Source organism: Petromyzon marinus, chromosome 42 (genome assembly GCF_048934315.1).
Source record: "Petromyzon marinus isolate PM22_M1 ecotype Great Lakes invasive population chromosome 42, UKy_Petmar_22M1.pri1.0, whole genome shotgun sequence".
Taxonomy (NCBI): domain Eukaryota; kingdom Metazoa; phylum Chordata; class Hyperoartia; order Petromyzontiformes; family Petromyzontidae; genus Petromyzon; species Petromyzon marinus.
The window spans coordinates 5,347,737-5,365,468 of NC_133708.1; the positions used below are offsets into that span (position 1 = coordinate 5,347,737).

The 17,732-nt window shown below is 42.0% G+C and overlaps 14 non-coding genes across 14 annotated transcripts; all 14 read right to left on the reverse strand.

Annotated features, from left to right (window-relative positions):
• Positions 1-885: 885 nt before the first annotated feature.
• Positions 886-1,001, reverse strand: LOC142930741 (U5 spliceosomal RNA). Its single transcript, XR_012946691.1, has one exon. It is a non-coding gene; the product is annotated as a U5 spliceosomal RNA (small nuclear RNA).
• Positions 1,002-2,111: 1,110 nt separating this feature from the next.
• On the reverse strand, positions 2,112-2,227 carry LOC142930692 (U5 spliceosomal RNA). The gene has a single exon (XR_012946643.1). It is a non-coding gene; the product is annotated as a U5 spliceosomal RNA (small nuclear RNA).
• A 1,115-nt stretch (positions 2,228-3,342) lies between these two features.
• Positions 3,343-3,458, reverse strand: LOC142930676 (U5 spliceosomal RNA). Its single transcript, XR_012946627.1, has one exon. It is a non-coding gene; the product is annotated as a U5 spliceosomal RNA (small nuclear RNA).
• Positions 3,459-4,571: 1,113 nt separating this feature from the next.
• LOC142930752 (U5 spliceosomal RNA) lies at positions 4,572-4,687 on the reverse strand. Its single transcript, XR_012946702.1, has one exon. It is a non-coding gene; the product is annotated as a U5 spliceosomal RNA (small nuclear RNA).
• A 1,109-nt stretch (positions 4,688-5,796) lies between these two features.
• LOC142930735 (U5 spliceosomal RNA) lies at positions 5,797-5,912 on the reverse strand. The gene has a single exon (XR_012946685.1). It is a non-coding gene; the product is annotated as a U5 spliceosomal RNA (small nuclear RNA).
• Positions 5,913-7,027: 1,115 nt separating this feature from the next.
• Positions 7,028-7,143, reverse strand: LOC142930714 (U5 spliceosomal RNA). Its single transcript, XR_012946665.1, has one exon. It is a non-coding gene; the product is annotated as a U5 spliceosomal RNA (small nuclear RNA).
• Positions 7,144-8,249: 1,106 nt separating this feature from the next.
• On the reverse strand, positions 8,250-8,365 carry LOC142930649 (U5 spliceosomal RNA). Its single transcript, XR_012946600.1, has one exon. It is a non-coding gene; the product is annotated as a U5 spliceosomal RNA (small nuclear RNA).
• A 1,109-nt stretch (positions 8,366-9,474) lies between these two features.
• Positions 9,475-9,592, reverse strand: LOC142930679 (U5 spliceosomal RNA). The gene has a single exon (XR_012946630.1). It is a non-coding gene; the product is annotated as a U5 spliceosomal RNA (small nuclear RNA).
• A 1,116-nt stretch (positions 9,593-10,708) lies between these two features.
• On the reverse strand, positions 10,709-10,824 carry LOC142930746 (U5 spliceosomal RNA). The gene has a single exon (XR_012946696.1). It is a non-coding gene; the product is annotated as a U5 spliceosomal RNA (small nuclear RNA).
• Positions 10,825-11,949: 1,125 nt separating this feature from the next.
• On the reverse strand, positions 11,950-12,065 carry LOC142930689 (U5 spliceosomal RNA). The gene has a single exon (XR_012946640.1). It is a non-coding gene; the product is annotated as a U5 spliceosomal RNA (small nuclear RNA).
• Positions 12,066-13,174: 1,109 nt separating this feature from the next.
• LOC142930698 (U5 spliceosomal RNA) lies at positions 13,175-13,290 on the reverse strand. Its single transcript, XR_012946649.1, has one exon. It is a non-coding gene; the product is annotated as a U5 spliceosomal RNA (small nuclear RNA).
• Positions 13,291-14,367: 1,077 nt separating this feature from the next.
• LOC142930688 (U5 spliceosomal RNA) lies at positions 14,368-14,485 on the reverse strand. Its single transcript, XR_012946639.1, has one exon. It is a non-coding gene; the product is annotated as a U5 spliceosomal RNA (small nuclear RNA).
• Positions 14,486-15,607: 1,122 nt separating this feature from the next.
• Positions 15,608-15,723, reverse strand: LOC142930747 (U5 spliceosomal RNA). The gene has a single exon (XR_012946697.1). It is a non-coding gene; the product is annotated as a U5 spliceosomal RNA (small nuclear RNA).
• Positions 15,724-16,833: 1,110 nt separating this feature from the next.
• On the reverse strand, positions 16,834-16,951 carry LOC142930696 (U5 spliceosomal RNA). The gene has a single exon (XR_012946647.1). It is a non-coding gene; the product is annotated as a U5 spliceosomal RNA (small nuclear RNA).
• Positions 16,952-17,732: the final 781 nt, after the last annotated feature.

Consider the following 17,732-nt stretch of genomic DNA (forward strand, 5'->3'; position numbering starts at 1 on the left):
ACCAATGTCGACCCGTAAACATGGCCAATAACTTGTCCAGCATCCGTTATCTTTTTTAAATACTGTATTTTAACAAACATATTTTAAGAAATATACTGTATTGTCATGTATTATATGTATTATGAATACCAACTGTCATCTATTATCTACATATGGCGCTGCATGTTTTATTTAAACACTAGCCTTTGCCCGTCCAAGGACGGGTGTATTGCAGTAAATCTGAAACTTGCAAGCGAAAAGCAGACCGCGACGTGATATTCATTGCATTAATGCGTGTGCAATTTTTTTTTAATGCGCGATGACACAGACCTATTTCATGTTAAGGTTATAATCCCTTGTTCATCAAGACGTCCTTTTTACTCTGATGTCTCCATAGCATTACGGAAATCGCGTGACATGAGGGTTCTGCCTATGTAGTGAGGGGTGTAAGTTGACGCCTAGGATAGGGGAGGAGGCCCCTTGGCCCCTGCTGTGTAGTTACTTCAGCCGCTAATAATTAGGAATGGGGGGAGGGGGTGTCGATTTGGAGGACGTCACCTGCTCTTGAATATTAATGAGGGGGACTGGTCGATGTGGAGTGATGTTACGAGAGTTAAGGACAGACATTAATGGGTGATTATAGTAGGTATTCGGGGGGGGGGTGCATCAAGCGTACGTACGCAGGGGGGGGGGGGGGTAAAAGTACGCGTGCATACAGGGAGGGGGAAAGGGGATGGACCCTAAACTGAAATACACCCGTCCTTGGACGGGCTATAGGCTAGTCAGATCATAAATAGCTGCATAACTTTGTCGCAATGAACACAAAGTGTGTCCCCCCCCCCCTCTCTTTTCATGATGTAAAGCACCCATACCCAGCAACCTCAATCTTTTGTTACTTTCAAGGAAACCCTGCCAGAGCAGGGTTACAAAAAATAGTTTAAGACTCATTAGAGTGTTCCTCTCCACGGAAATCTTTAGTAAAAGGCGAAAGATTTATTCGCTCTGAAGAGAAACCAGAGTAAAGTTTAGTTCCATCATTAGTAGGTACTTATCGGAACACTCCTACATTTATCCTATGGGACCTGTTCTTCGCAACTTTAGTAAAATTAAAACGTCCTTTTGATACAACTTAAAATCAGTGATCATTTAATTTCCATTTATGTCTTCACACGAGGGTTATTAAAGTAAAGGTAATAGTATTCTGCACATAGTTTACTTCACAGTGTTCATTGTACATAATTACAGTATTGGACCAATGGCGGACCCGTAAACATGGCCAATAACTTGGCCAGCATCGGATAGCTTTTTAAAATACTGTATTTTAACAAACATATTTTAAGAAATATACTGTATTGTCATGTATTATATGTATTATGCATACCAACTGTCATCTATTATCTACATATGGCACTGCATGTTTTATTTAAACACTAGCCTTTTGCCCGTCCAAGGACGGGTGTATTGCAATAAATCTGAAACTTGCAAGCGAAAAGCAGACCGCGACGTGATATTCATTGCATTAATGCGTGTGCAATTTGTAAGGGAGCGGTGACATAGACCTATTTCATATTAAGGTTATAATCCCTTGTTCATCATGACGTCCTTTTTACTCTGATGTCTTAATAGCGTTACGGAAATCGCGTGACATGAGGGTTCTGCCTATGTAATGAGGGGTGTAAGTTGACGCCTAGGATAGGGGAGGAGGCCCCTTGGCCCCTGCTGTGTAGTTACTTCAGCCGCTAATAATTAGGAATGGGGGGAGGGGGTGTCGATTTGGAGGACGTCACCTGCTCTTGAATATTAATGAGGGGGACTGGTCGATGTGGAGTGATGTTACGAGAGTTAAGGACAGACATTAATGGGTGATTATAGTAGGTATTCGGGGGGGGGGGTGCATCAAGCGTACGTACGCAGGGGGGGGGGGGTAAAAGTACGCGTGCATACAGGGAGGGGGAAAGGGGATGGACCCTAAACTGAAATACACCCGTCCTTGGACGGGCTATAGGCTAGTCAGATCATAAATAGCTGCATAACTTTGTCGCAATGAACACAAAGTGTGTCCCCCCCCCTCTCTTTTCATGATGTGAAGCACCCATACCCAGCAACCTCAATCTTTTGTTACTTTCAAGGAAACCCTGCGAGAGCAGGGTTACGAAAAATAGTTTAAGACTCATTAGAGTGTTCCTCTCCACGGAAATCTTTAGTAAAAGGCGAAAGATTGATTCGCTCTGAAGAGAAACCAGAGTAAAGTTTAGTTCCATCATTAGTAGGTACTTATCGGAATACTCCTACATTTATCCTATGGGACCTGTTCTTCGGAACTTTAGTAAAATTAAAACGTCCTTTGATACAACTTAAAATCAGTGATTATTTAATTTCCATTCATGTTTTTACACGAGGGTTATTAAAGTAAAGGTAATGTTATTCTGCACATAGTTTACTTCACATTGTGATCATTGTACATAATTACAGTATTGGACCAATGTCGACCCGTAAACATGGCCAATAACTTGTCCAGCATCCGTTAGCTTTTTAAAATACTGTATTTTAACAAACATATTTTAAGAAATATACTGTATTGTCATGTATTATATGTATTATGAATACCAACTGTCATCTATTATCTACATATGGCGCTGCATGTTTTATTTAAACACTAGCCTTTTGCCCGTCCAAGGACGGGTGTATTGCAGTAAATCTGAAACTTGCAAGCGAAAAGCAGACCGCGACGTGATATTCATTGCATTAATGCGTGTGCAATTTTTTTTTAATGCGCGATGACACAGACCTATTTCATGTTAAGGTTATAATCCCTTGTTCATCAAGACGTCCTTTTTACTCTGATGTCTCAATAGCGTTACGGAAATCTCGTGACATGAGGGTTCTGCCTATGAAGTGAGGGGTGTAAGTTGACGCCTAGGATAGGGGAGGAGGCCCATTGGCCCTCCATGTGTAGTGACTTCAGCCGCTAATAATTAGGAATGCGGGGAGGGGGTGTCGATTTGGAGGACGTCACCTGCTCTTGAATATTAATGAGGGGGACTGGTCGATGTGGAGTGATGTTACGAGAGTTAGGGACAGACATTAATGGGTGATTATAGTAGGTATTCGGGGGGGAGCATCAAGCGTACGTACGCAGGTGGGGGGGGGGGGGTGTAAAAGTACGCGTGCATACAGGGAGGGGGAAAGGGTATGGACCCTAAACTGAAATACACCCGTCCTTGGACGGGCTATAGGCTAGTCAGATAATAAATAGCTGCGTAACTTTGTCGCAATGAACACAAAGTGTGTCCCCCTCCTCTCTTTTCATGACGTGAAGCACCCATACCCAGCAACCTCAATCTTTTTGTTACTTTCAAGGAAACCCTGCCAGAGCAGGGTTACAAAAAATAGTTTAAGACTCATTAGAGTGTTCCTCTCCACGGAAATCTTTAGTAAAAGGCGAAAGATTTATTCGCTCTAAAAAAAAACCAGAGTAAAGTTTAGTTCCAGTAAAGTTTAGTACTTATCGGAACACTCCTACATTTATCCTATGGGACCTGTTCTTCGGAACTTTAGTAAAATTAAAACGTCCTTTGATACAACTTAAAATCAGTGATTATTTAATTTCCATTCATGTTTTTACACGAGGGTTATTAAAGTAAAGGTAATGTTATTCTGCACATAGTTTACTTCACATTGTGATCATTGTACATAATTACAGTATTGGACCAATGTCGACCCGTAAACATGGCCAATAACTTGTCCAGCATCCGTTATCTTTTTTAAATACTGTATTTTAACAAACATATTTTAAGAAATATACTGTATTGTCATGTATTATATGTATTATGAATACCAACTGTCATCTATTATCTACATATGGCGCTGCATGTTTTATTTAAACACTAGCCTTTGCCCGTCCAAGGACGGGTGTATTGCAGTAAATCTGAAACTTGCAAGCGAAAAGCAGACCGCGACGTGATATTCATTGCATTAATGCGTGTGCAATTTTTTTTTAATGCGCGATGACCCAGACCTATTTCATGTTAAGGTTATAATCCCTTGTTCATCAAGACGTCCTTTTTACTCTGATGTCTCCATAGCATTACGGAAATCGCGTGACATGAGGGTTCTGCCTATGTAGTGAGGGGTGTAAGTTGACGCCTAGGATAGGGGAGGAGGCCCCTTGGCCCCTGCTGTGTAGTTACTTCAGCCGCTAATAATTAGGAATGGGGGGAGGGGGTGTCGATTTGGAGGACGTCACCTGCTCTTGAATATTAATGAGGGGGACTGGTCGATGTGGAGTGATGTTACGAGAGTTAAGGACAGACATTAATGGGTGATTATAGTAGGTATTCGGGGGGGGGGTGCATCAAGCGTACGTACGCAGGGGGGGGGGGGTAAAAGTACGCGTGCATACAGGGAGGGGGAAAGGGGATGGACCCTAAACTGAAATACACCCGTCCTTGGACGGGCTATAGGCTAGTCAGATCATAAATAGCTGCATAACTTTGTCGCAATGAACACAAAGTGTGTCCCCCCCCCCCTCTCTTTTCATGATGTAAAGCACCCATACCCAGCAACCTCAATCTTTTGTTACTTTCAAGGAAACCCTGCCAGAGCAGGGTTACAAAAAATAGTTTAAGACTCATTAGAGTGTTCCTCTCCACGGAAATCTTTAGTAAAAGGCGAAAGATTTATTCGCTCTGAAGAGAAACCAGAGTAAAGTTTAGTTCCATCATTAGTAGGTACTTATCGGAACACTCCTACATTTATCCTATGGGACCTGTTCTTCGCAACTTTAGTAAAATTAAAACGTCCTTTTGATACAACTTAAAATCAGTGATCATTTAATTTCCATTTATGTCTTCACACGAGGGTTATTAAAGTAAAGGTAATAGTATTCTGCACATAGTTTACTTCACAGTGTTCATTGTACATAATTACAGTATTGGACCAATGGCGGACCCGTAAACATGGCCAATAACTTGGCCAGCATCGGATAGCTTTTTAAAATACTGTATTTTAACAAACATATTTTAAGAAATATACTGTATTGTCATGTATTATATGTATTATGCATACCAACTGTCATCTATTATCTACATATGGCACTGCATGTTTTATTTAAACACTAGCCTTTTGCCCGTCCAAGGACGGGTGTATTGCAATAAATCTGAAACTTGCAAGCGAAAAGCAGACCGCGACGTGATATTCATTGCATTAATGCGTGTGCAATTTGTAAGGGAGCGGTGACATAGACCTATTTCATATTAAGGTTATAATCCCTTGTTCATCATGACGTCCTTTTTACTCTGATGTCTTAATAGCGTTACGGAAATCGCGTGACATGAGGGTTCTGCCTATGTAGTGAGGGGTGTAAGTTGACGCCTAGGATAGGGGAGGAGGCCCCTTGGCCCCTGCTGTGTAGTTACTTCAGCCGCTAATAATTAGGAATGGGGGGAGGGGGTGTCGATTTGGAGGACGTCACCTGCTCTTGAATATTAATGAGGGGGACTGGTCGATGTGGAGTGATGTTACGAGAGTTAAGGACAGACATTAATGGGTGATTATAGTAGGTATTCGGGGGGGGGGTGCATCAAGCGTACGTACGCAGGGGGGGGGGGGTAAAAGTACGCGTGCATACAGGGAGGGGGAAAGGGGATGGACCCTAAACTGAAATACACCCGTCCTTGGACGGGCTATAGGCTAGTCAGATCATAAATAGCTGCATAACTTTGTCGCAATGAACACAAAGTGTGTCCCCCCCCCTCTCTTTTCATGATGTGAAGCACCCATACCCAGCAACCTCAATCTTTTGTTACTTTCAAGGAAACCCTGCGAGAGCAGGGTTACGAAAAATAGTTTAAGACTCATTAGAGTGTTCCTCTCCACGGAAATCTTTAGTAAAAGGCGAAAGATTTATTCGCTCTGAAGAGAAACCAGAGTAAAGTTTAGTTCCATCATTAGTAGGTACTTATCGGAACACTCTTACATTTATCCTATGGGACCTGTTCTTCGCAACTTTAGTAAAATTAAAACGTCCTTTTGATACAACTTAAAATCAGTGATCATTTAATTTCCATTTATGTCTTTACACGAGGGTTATTAAAGTAAAGGTAATAGTATTCTGCACATAGTTTACTTCACAGTGTTCATTGTACATAATTACAGTATTGGACCAATGGCGGACCCGTAAACATGGCCCAAAAACTTGGTCAGCATCCGTTAGCTTTTTAAAATACTGTATTTTAACAAACATATTTTAAGAAACATACTGTATTGTCACGTATTATATGCATTATACATACCAACTGTCATCTATTATCTACATATGGCGCTGCATGTTTTATTTAAACACTAGCCTTTTGCCCGTCCAAGGACGGGTGTATTGCAGTAAATCTGAAACTTGCAAGCGAAAAGCAGACCGCGACGTGATATTCATTGCATTAATGCGTGTGCAATTTGTAAGGGAGCGGTGACATAGACCTATTTCATTTTAAGGTTATAATCCCTTGTTCATCATGACGTCCTTTTTACTCTGATGTCTCAATAGCGTTACGGAAATCGCGTGACATGAGGGTTCTGACTATGTAGTGAGGGGTGTAAGTTGACGCCTAGGATAGGGGAGGAGGCCCCTTGGCCTCCGCTGTGTAGTTACTTCAGCCGCTAATAATTAGGAATGGGGGGAGGGGGTGTCGATTTGGAGGACGTCACCTGCTCTTGAATATTAAGGAGAGAGACTGGTCGATGTGGAGTGATGTTACGAGAGTTAAGGACAGACATTAATGGGTGATTATAGTAGGTATTCGGGGGGGGGGGGTGCATCAAGCGTACGTACGCAGGTGGGAGGGGAGGAAAGTACGCGTGCATACAGGGAGGGGGAAAGGGGATGGACCCTAAACTGAAATACACCCGTCCTTGGACGGGCTATAGGCTAGTCAGATAATAAATAGCTGCGTAACTTTGTCGCAATGAACACAAAGTGTGTCCCTCCCCCCCTCTCTTTTCATGACGTGAAGCACCCGTACCCAGCAACCTCAATCTTTTTGTTACTTTCAAGGAAACCCTGCCAGAGCAGGGTTACGAAAAATAGTTTAAGACTCATTAGAGTGTTCCTCTCCACGGAAATCTTTAGTAAAAAGCGAAAGATTTATCCGCTCTAAAGAGAAACCAGAGTAAAGTTTTGTTCCATCATTAGTAGGTACTTATCGGAACACTCCTACATTTATCCTATGGGACCTGTTCTTCACAACTTTACTAAAATTAAAACGTCCTTTGATACAACTTAAAATCAGTGATTATTTAATTTCCATTCATGTTTTTACACGAGGGTTATTAAAGTAAAGGTAATGTTATTCTGCACATAGTTTACTTCACATTGTGATCATTGTACATAATTACAGTATTGGACCAATGGCGGACCCGTAAACATGGCCAATAACTTGGCCAGCATCCGTTAGCTTTTTAAAATACTGTATTTTAACAAACATATTTTAAGAAATATACTGTATTGTCATGTATTATATGTATTATGCATACCAACTGTCATCTATTATCTACATATGGCGCTGCATGTTTTATTTAAACACTAGCCTTTCGCCCGTTCAAGGACGGGTGTATTGCAATAAATCTGAAACTTGCAAGCGAAAAGCAGACCGCGACGTGATATTCATTGCATTAATGCGTGTGCAATTTGTAAGGGAGCGGTGACACAGACATATTTCATTTTAAGGTTATAATCCCTTGTTCATCATGACGTCCTTTTTACTCTGATGTCTCAATAGCGTTACGGAAATCGCGTGACATGAGGGTTCTGCCTATGTAGTGAGGGGTGTAAGTTGACGCCTAGGATAGGGGAGGAGGCCCCTTGGCCCCCGCTGTGTAGTTACTTCAGCCGCTAATAATTAGGAATGGGGGGAGGGGGTGTCGATTTGGAAGACGTCACCTGCTCTTGAATATTAATGAGGGGGACTGGTCGATGTGGAGTGATGTTACGAGAGTTAAGGACAGACATTAATGGGTAATTATAGTAGGTATTTGGGGGGGGGGTGCATCAAGCGTACGTACGCAGGGGGGGGGGTAAAAGTACGCGTGCATACAGGGAGGGGGAAAGGGGATGGACCCTAAACTGAAATACACCCGTCCTTGGACGGGCTATAGGCTAGTCAGATCATAAATAGCTGCGTAACTTTGTCACAATGAACACAAAGTGTGTCCCCCCCTCTCTTTTCATGATGTGAAGCACCCATACCCAGCAACCTCAATCTTTTGTTACTTTCAAGGAAACCCTGCCAGAGCAGGGTTACGAAAAATAGTTTGAGACTCATTAGAGTGTTCCTCTCCACGGAAATCTTTAGTAAAAGGCGAAAGATTTATTCGCTCTGAAGAGAAACCAGAGTAAAGTTTAGTTCCATCATTAGTAGGTACTTATCGGAACACTCCTACATTTATCCTATGGGACCTGTTCTTCGCAACTTTACTAAAATTAAAACGTCCTTTGATACAACTTAAAATCAGTGATTATTTAATTTCCATTCATGTTTTTACACGAGGGTTATTAAAGTAAAGGTAATGTTATTCTGCACATAGTTTACTTCACATTGTGATCATTGTACATAATTACAGTATTGGACCAATGGCGGACCCGTAAACATGGCCAATAACTTGGCCAGCATCCGTTAGATTTTTAAAATACTGTATTTTAACAAACATATTTTAAGAAATATACTGTATAGTCATGTATTATATGTATTATGCATACCAACTGTCATCTATTATCTACATATGGCGCTGCATGTTTTATTTAAACACTAGCCTTTAGCCCGTCCAAGGACGGGTGTATTGCAATAAATCTGAAACTTGCAAGCGAAAAGCAGACCGCGACGTGATATTCATTGCATTAATGCGTGTGCAATTTGTAAGGGAGCGGTGACATAGACCTATTTCATTTTAAGGTTATAATCCCTTGTTCATCATGACGTCCTTTTTACTCTGATGTCTCAATAGCGTTATGGAAATCGCGTGACATGAGGGTTCTGCCCATGTAGTGAGGGGTGTAAGTTGACGACTAGGATAGGGGAGGAGGCCCCTTGGCCCCCGCTGTGTAGTTACTTCAGCTGCTAATAATTAGGAATGGGGGGAGGGGGTGTCGATTTGGAGGACGTCACCTGCTCTTGAATATTAATGAGGGGGACTGGTCGATGTGGAGTGATGTTACGAGAGTTAAGGACAGACATTAATGGGTGATTATAGTAGGTATTCGGGGGGGGGGGGTGCATCAAGCGTACGTACGCAGGGGGGGGGGGGTAAAAGTACGCGTGCATACAGGGAGGGGGAAAGGGGATGGACCCTAAACTGAAATACACCCGTCCTTGGACGGGCTATAGGCTCAGATCATAAATAGCTGCGTAACTTTGTCGCAATGAACACAAAGTGTGTCCCCCCCCCCTCTCTTTACATGATGTGAAGCACCCATACCCAGCAACCTCAATCTTTTGTTACTTTCAAGGAAACCCTGCCAGAGCAGGGTTACGAAAAATTAGTTTGAGACTCATTAGAGTGTTCCTCTCCACGGAAATCTTTAGTAAAAGGCGAAAGATTTATTCGCTCTGAAGAGAAACCAGAGTAAAGTTTAGTTCCATCATTAGTAGGTACTTATCGGAACCCTCCTACATTTATCCTATGGGACCTGTTCTTCGCAACTTTACTAAAATTAAAACGTCCTTTGATACAACTTAAAATCAGTGATTATTTAATTTCTATTCATGTTTTTACAAGAGGGTTATTAAAGTAAAGGTAATGTTATTCTGCACATAGTTTACTTCACATTGTGATCATTGTACATAATTACAGTATTGGACCAATGGCAGACCCGTAAACATGGCCAATAACTTGGCCAGCATCCGTTAGCTTTTTAAAATACTGTATTTTAACAAACATATTTTAAGAAATATACTGTATTGTCATGTATTATATGTATTATGCATACCAACTGTCATCTATTATCTACATATGGCACTGCATGTTTTATTTAAACACTAGCCTTTTGCCCGTCCAAGGACGGGTGTATTGCAATAAATCTGAAACTTGCAAGCGAAAAGCAGACCGCGACGTGATATTCATTGCATTCATGCGTGTGCAATTTTTTTTTAATGCGCGGTGACACAGACCTATTTCATGTTAAGGTTATAATCCCTTGTTCATCATGACGTCCTTTTTACTCTGATGTCTCAATAGTGTTACGGAAATCTCGTGACAGGAGGGTTCTGCCTATGTAGTGAGGGGTGTAAGTTGACGCCTAGGATAGGGGAGGAGGCCCCTTGGCCCCCCATGTGTAGTGACTTCAGCCGCTAATAATTAGGAATGGGGGGAGGAGGTGTCGATTTGGAGGACGTCACCTGCTCTTGAAAATTAATGAGGGGGACTGGTCGATGTGGAGTGATGTTACGAGAGTTAAGGACAGACATTAATGGGTGATTATAGTAGGTATTCGGGGGGGGTGCATCAAGCGTACGTACGCAGGTGGGGGGGGGGGGTGAAAGTACGCGTGCATACAGGGAGGGGGAAAGGGGATGGACCCTAAACTGCAATACACCCGTCCATGGACGGGCTATAGGCTAGTCAGATAATAAATAGCTGTATAACTTTGTTGCAATGAACACAAAGTGTGTCCCCCCCCCCTCTCTTTTCATGACGTGAAGCACCCGTACCCAGCAACCTCAATCTTTTTGTTACTTTCAAGGAAACCCTGCCAGAGCAGGGTTACGAAAAATAGTTTAAGACTCATTAGAGTGTTCCTCTCCACGGAAATCTTTAGTAAAAGGCGAAAGATTTATTCGCTCTGAAGAGAAACCAGAGTAAAGTTTAGTTCCATCATTAGTAGGTACTTATCGGAACACTCCTACATTTATCCTATGGGACCTGTTCTTCGCAACTTTACTAAAATTAAAACGTCCTTTGATACAACTTAAAATCAGTGATTATTTAATTTCCATTCATGTTTTTACACGAGGGTTATTAAAGTAAAGGTAATGTTATTCTGCACATAGTTTACTTCACATTGTGATCATTGTACATAATTACAGTATTGGACCAATGGCGGACCCGTAAACATGGCCAATAACTTGGCCAGCATCCGTTAGCTTTTTAAAATACTGTATTTTAACAAACATATTTAAGAAATATACTGTATTGTCATGTATTATATGTATTATGCATACCAACTGTCATCTATTATCTACATATGGCACTGCATGTTTTATTTAAACACTAGCCTTTTGCCCGTCCAAGGACGGGTGTATTGCAATAAATCTGAAACTTGCAAGCGAAAAGCAGACCGCGACGTGATATTCATTGCATTAATGCGTGTGCAATTTTTTTTTAATGCGCGGTGACACAGACCTATTTCATGTTAAGGTTATAATCCCTTGTTCATCATGACGTCCTTTTTACTCTGATGTCTCAATAGCGTTACGGAAAACGCGTGTCATGAGGGTTCTGCCTATGTAGTGAGGGGTGTAAGTTGACGCCTAGGAAAGGGGAGGAGGCCCCTTGGCCCCCGCTGTGTAGTTACTTCAGCCGCTAATAATTAGGAATGGGGGGAGGGGGTGTCGATTTGGAGGACGTCACTTGCTCTTGAATATTAATGAGGGGGACTGGTCGATGTGGAGTGATGTTACGAGAGTTAAGGACAGACATTAATGGGTGATTATAGTAGGTATTCGGGGGGGGGGGGTGCATTAAGCGTACGTACGCAGGTGGGGGGGGGGGGGGGGGGTAAAAGTACGCGTGCATACAGGGAGGGGGAAAGGGGATGGACCCTAAACTGAAATACACCCGTCCTTGGACGGGCTATAGGCTAGTCAGATAATAAATAGCTGCGTAACTTTGTCGCAATGAACACAAAGTGTGTCCCCCCCCCCTCTCTTTTCATGATGTGAAGCACCCATACCCAGCAACCTCAATATTTTTGTTACTTTCAAGGAAACACTGCCAGAGCAGGGTTACGAAAAATAGTTTAAGACTCATTAGAGTGTTCCTCTCCACGGAAATCTTTAGTAAAAGGCGAAAGATTTATTCGCTCTGAAGAGAAACCAGAGTAAAGTTTAGTTCCATCATTAGTAGGTACTTATCGGAACACTCCTACATTTATCCTATGGGACCTGTTCTTCGCAACTTTACTAAAATTAAAACGTCCTTTGATACAACTTAAAATCAGTGATTATTTAATTTCCATTCATGTTTTTACACGAGGGTTATTAAAGTAAAGGTAATGTTATTCTGCACATAGTTTACTTCACATTGTGATCATTGTACATAATTACAGTATTGGACCAATGGCGGACCCGTAAACATGGCCAATAACTTGGCCAGCATCGGATAGCTTTTTAAAATACTGTATTTTAACAAACATATTTTAAGAAATATACTGTATTGTCATGTATTATATGTATTATGCATACCAACTGTCATCTATTATCTACATATGGCACTGCATGTTTTATTTAAACACTAGCCTTTTGCCCGTCCAAGGACGGGTGTATTGCAATAAATCTGAAACTTGCAAGCGAAAAGCAGACCGTGACGTGATATTCATTGCATTAATGCGTGTGCAATTTGTAAGGGAGAGGTGACATAGACCTATTTCATTTTAAGGTTATAATCCCTTGTTCATCATGACGTCCTTTTTACTCTGATGTCTCAATAGCGTTACGGAAATCGCGTGACATGAGGGTTCTGCCTATGTAGTGAGGGGTGTAAGTTGACGCCTAGGATAGGGGAGGAGGCCCCTTGGCCCCCGCTGTGTAGTTACTTCAGCCGCTAATAATTAGGAATGGGGGGAGGGGGTGTCGATTTGGAGGACGTCACCTGCTCTTGAATATTAATGAGGGGGACTGGTCGATGTGGAGTGATGTTACGAGAGTTAAGGACAGACATTAATGGGTGATTATAGTAGGTATTCGGGGGGGGGTGCATCAAGCGTACGTACGCAGGGGGGTGGGGTAAAAGTACGCGTGCATACAGGGAGGGGGAAAGGGGATGGACCCTAAACTGAAATACACCCGTCCTTGGACGGGCTATAGGCTAGTCAGATCATAAATAGCTGCATAACTTTGTCGCAATGAACACAAAGTGTGTCCCCCCCCCCTCTCTTTTCATGATGTAAAGCACCCATACCCAGCAACCTCAATCTTTTGTTACTTTCAAGGAAACCCTGCCAGAGCAGGGTTACGAAAAATAGTTTAAGACTCATTAGAGTGTTCCTCTCCACGGAAATCTTTAGTAAAAGGCGAAAGATTGATTCGCTCTGAAGAGAAACCAGAGTAAAGTTTAGTTCCATCATTAGTAGGTACTTATCGGAACACTCCTACATTTATCCTATGGGACCTGTTCTTCGCAACTTTAGTAAAATTAAAACGTCCTTTTGATACAACTTAAAATCAGTGATCATTTAATTTCCATTTATGTCTTTACACGAGGGTTATTAAAGTAAAGGTAATAGTATTCTGCACTTAGTTTACTTCACAGTGTTCATTGTACATAATTACAGTATTGGACCAATGGCGGACCCGTAAACATGCCCAATAACTTGGCCAGCATTGGATAGCTTTTTAAAATACTGTATTTTAACAAACATATTTTAAGAAATATACTGTATTGTCATGTATTATATGTATTATGCATACCAACTGTCATCTATTATCTACATATGGCACTGCATGTTTTATTTAAACACTAGCCTTTTGCCCGTCCAAGGACGGGTGTATTGCAATAAATCTGAAACTTGCAAGCGAAAAGCAGACCGCGACGTGATATTCATTGCATTAATGCGTGTGCAATTTGTAAGGGAGCGGTGACATAGACCTATTTCATTTTAAGGTTATAATCCCTTGTTCATCATGACGTCCTTTTTACTCTGATGTCTCAATAGCGTTACGGAAATCGCGTGACATGAGGGTTCTGCCTATGTAGTGAGGGGTGTAAGTTGACGCCTAGGATAGGGGAGGAGCCGCTAATAATTAGGAATGGGGGGAGGGGGTGTCGATATGGAGGACGTCACCTGCTCTTGAATATTAATGAGGGGGACTGGTCGATGTGGAGTGATGTTACGAGAGTTAAGGACAGACATTAATGGGTGATTATAGTAGGTATTCGGGGGGGGGGGTGCATCAAGCGTACATACGCAGGGGGGGGGGGGTTAAAAGTACGCGTGCATACAGGGAGGGGGAAAGGGGATGGACCCTAAACTGAAATACACCCGTCCTTGGACGGGCTATAGGCTCAGATCATAAATAGCTGCGTAACTTTGTCGCAATGAACACAAAGTGTGTCTCCCCCCCCCTCTCTTTTCATGATGTGAAGCACCCATACCCAGCAACCTCAATCTTTTGTTACTTTCAAGGAAACCCTGCCAGAGCAGGGTTACGAAAAATTAGTTTGAGACTCATTAGAGTGTTCCTCTCCACGGAAATCTTTAGTAAAAGGCGAAAGATTTATTCGCTCTGAAGAGAAACCAGAGTAAAGTTTAGTTCCATCATTAGTAGGTACTTATCGGAACCCTCCTACATTTATCCTATGGGACCTGTTCTTCGCAACTTTACTAAAATTAAAACGTCCTTTGATACAACTTAAAATCAGTGATTATTTAATTTCTATTCATGTTTTTACAAGAGGGTTATTAAAGTAAAGGTAATGTTATTCTGCACATAGTTTACTTCACATTGTGATCATTGTACATAATTACAGTATTGGACCAATGGCAGACCCGTAAACATGGCCAATAACTTGGCCAGCATCCGTTAGCTTTTTAAAATACTGTATTTTAACAAACATATTTTAAGAAATATACTGTATTGTCATGTATTATATGTATTATGCATACCAACTGTCATCTATTATCTACATATGGCACTGCATGTTTTATTTAAACACTAGCCTTTTGCCCGTCCAAGGACGGGTGTATTGCAATAAATCTGAAACTTGCAAGCGAAAAGCAGACCGCGACGTGATATTCATTGCATTCATGCGTGTGCAATTTTTTTTTAATGCGCGGTGACACAGACCTATTTCATGTTAAGGTTATAATCCCTTGTTCATCATGACGTCCTTTTTACTCTGATGTCTCAATAGTGTTACGGAAATCTCGTGACAGGAGGGTTCTGCCTATGTAGTGAGGGGTGTAAGTTGACGCCTAGGATAGGGGAGGAGGCCCCTTGGCCCCCCATGTGTAGTGACTTCAGCCGCTAATAATTAGGAATGGGGGGAGGAGGTGTCGATTTGGAGGACGTCACCTGCTCTTGAAAATTAATGAGGGGGACTGGTCGATGTGGAGTGATGTTACGAGAGTTAAGGACAGACATTAATGGGTGATTATAGTAGGTATTCGGGGGGGGTGCATCAAGCGTACGTACGCAGGTGGGGGGGGGGGGGGGGGGTGAAAGTACGCGTGCATACAGGGAGGGGGAAAGGGGATGGACCCTAAACTGCAATACACCCGTCCATGGACGGGCTATAGGCTAGTCAGATAATAAATAGCTGTATAACTTTGTTGCAATGAACACAAAGTGTGTCCCCCCCCCCTCTCTTTTCATGACGTGAAGCACCCGTACCCAGCAACCTCAATCTTTTTGTTACTTTCAAGGAAACCCTGCCAGAGCAGGGTTACGAAAAATAGTTTAAGACTCATTAGAGTGTTCCTCTCCACGGAAATCTTTAGTAAAAGGCGAAAGATTTATTCGCTCTGAAGAGAAACCAGAGTAAAGTTTAGTTCCATCATTAGTAGGTACTTATCGGAACACTCCTACATTTATCCTATGGGACCTGTTCTTCGCAACTTTACTAAAATTAAAACGTCCTTTGATACAACTTAAAATCAGTGATTATTTAATTTCCATTCATGTTTTTACACGAGGGTTATTAAAGTAAAGGTAATGTTATTCTGCACATAGTTTACTTCACATTGTGATCATTGTACATAATTACAGTATTGGACCAATGGCGGACCCGTAAACATGGCCAATAACTTGGCCAGCATCCGTTAGATTTTTAAAATACTGTATTTTAACAAACATATTTAAGAAATATACTGTATAGTCATGTATTATATGTATTATGCATACCAACTGTCATCTATTATCTACATATGGCGCTGCATGTTTTATTTAAACACTAGCCTTTTGCCCGTCCAAGGACGGGTGTATTGCAGTAAATCTGAAACTTGCAAGCGAAAAGCAGACCACGACGTGATATTCATTGCATTAATGCGCGTGCAATTTGTAAGGGAGCGGTGACATAGACCTATTTCATTTTAAGGTTATAATCCCTTGTTCATCATGACGTCCTTTTTACTCTGATGTCTCAATAGCGTTACGGAAATCGGGTGACATGAGGGTTCTGCCTATGTAGTGAGGGGTGTAAGTTGACGACTAGGATAGGGGAGGAGGCCCCTTGGCCCCCGCTGTGTAGTTACTTCAGCTGCTAATAATTATGAATGGGGGGAGGGGGTGTCGATTTGGAGGACGTCACCTGCTCTTGAATATTAATGAGGGGGACTGGTCGATGTGGAGTGATGTTACGAGAGTTAAGGACAGACATTAATGGGTGATTATAGTACGTATTCGGGGGGGGGGGTGCATCAAGCGTACGTACGCAGGGGGGGGGGGGGTAAAAGTACGCGTGCATACAGGGAGGGGGAAAGGGGATGGACCCTAAACTGAAATACACCCGTCCTTGGACGGGCTATAGGCTAGTCAGATCATAAATAGCTGCGTAACTTTGTCGCAATGAACACAAAGTGTGTCCCCCCCCCTCTCTTTTCATGATGTGAAGCACCCATACCCAGCAACCTCAATCTTTTGTTACTTTCAAGGAAACCCTGCCAGAGCAGGGTTACGAAAAATTAGTTTGAGACTCATTAGAGTGTTCCTCTCCACGGAAATCTTTAGTAAAAGGCGAAAGATTTATTCGCTCTGAAGAGAAACCAGAGTAAAGTTTAGTTCCATCATTAGTAGGTACTTATCGGAACACTCCTACATTTATCCTATGGGACCTGTTCTTCGCAACTTTACTAAAATTAAAACGTCCTTTGATACAACTTAAAATCAGTGATTATTGAATTTCTATTCATGTTTTTACAAGAGGGTTATTAAAGTAAAGGTAATGTTATTCTGCACATAGTTTACTTCACATTGTGATCATTGTACATAATTACAGTATTGGACCAATGGCAGACCCGTAAACATGGCCAATAACTTGGCCAGCATCCGTTAGCTTTTTAAAATACTGTATTTTAACAAACATATTTTAAGAAATATACTGTATTGTCATGTATTATATGTATTATGCATACCAACTGTCATCTATTATCTACATATGGCACTGCATGTTTTATTTAAACACTAGCCTTTTGCCCGTCCAAGGACGGGTGTATTGCAATAAATCTGAAACTTGCAAGCGAAAAGCAGACCGCGACGTGATATTCATTGCATTCATGCGTGTGCAATTTTTTTTTAATGCGCGGTGACACAGACCTATTTCATGTTAAGGTTATAATCCCTTGTTCATCATGACGTCCTTTTTACTCTGATGTCTCAATAGCGTTACGGAAATCTCGTGACATGAGGGTTCTGCCTATGTAGTGAGGGGTGTAAGTTGACGCCTAGGATAGGGGAGGAGGCCCCTTGGCCCCCCATGTGTAGTGACTTCAGCCGCTAATAATGAGGAATGGGGGGAGGAGGTGTCGATTTGGAGGACGTCACCTGCTCTTGAAT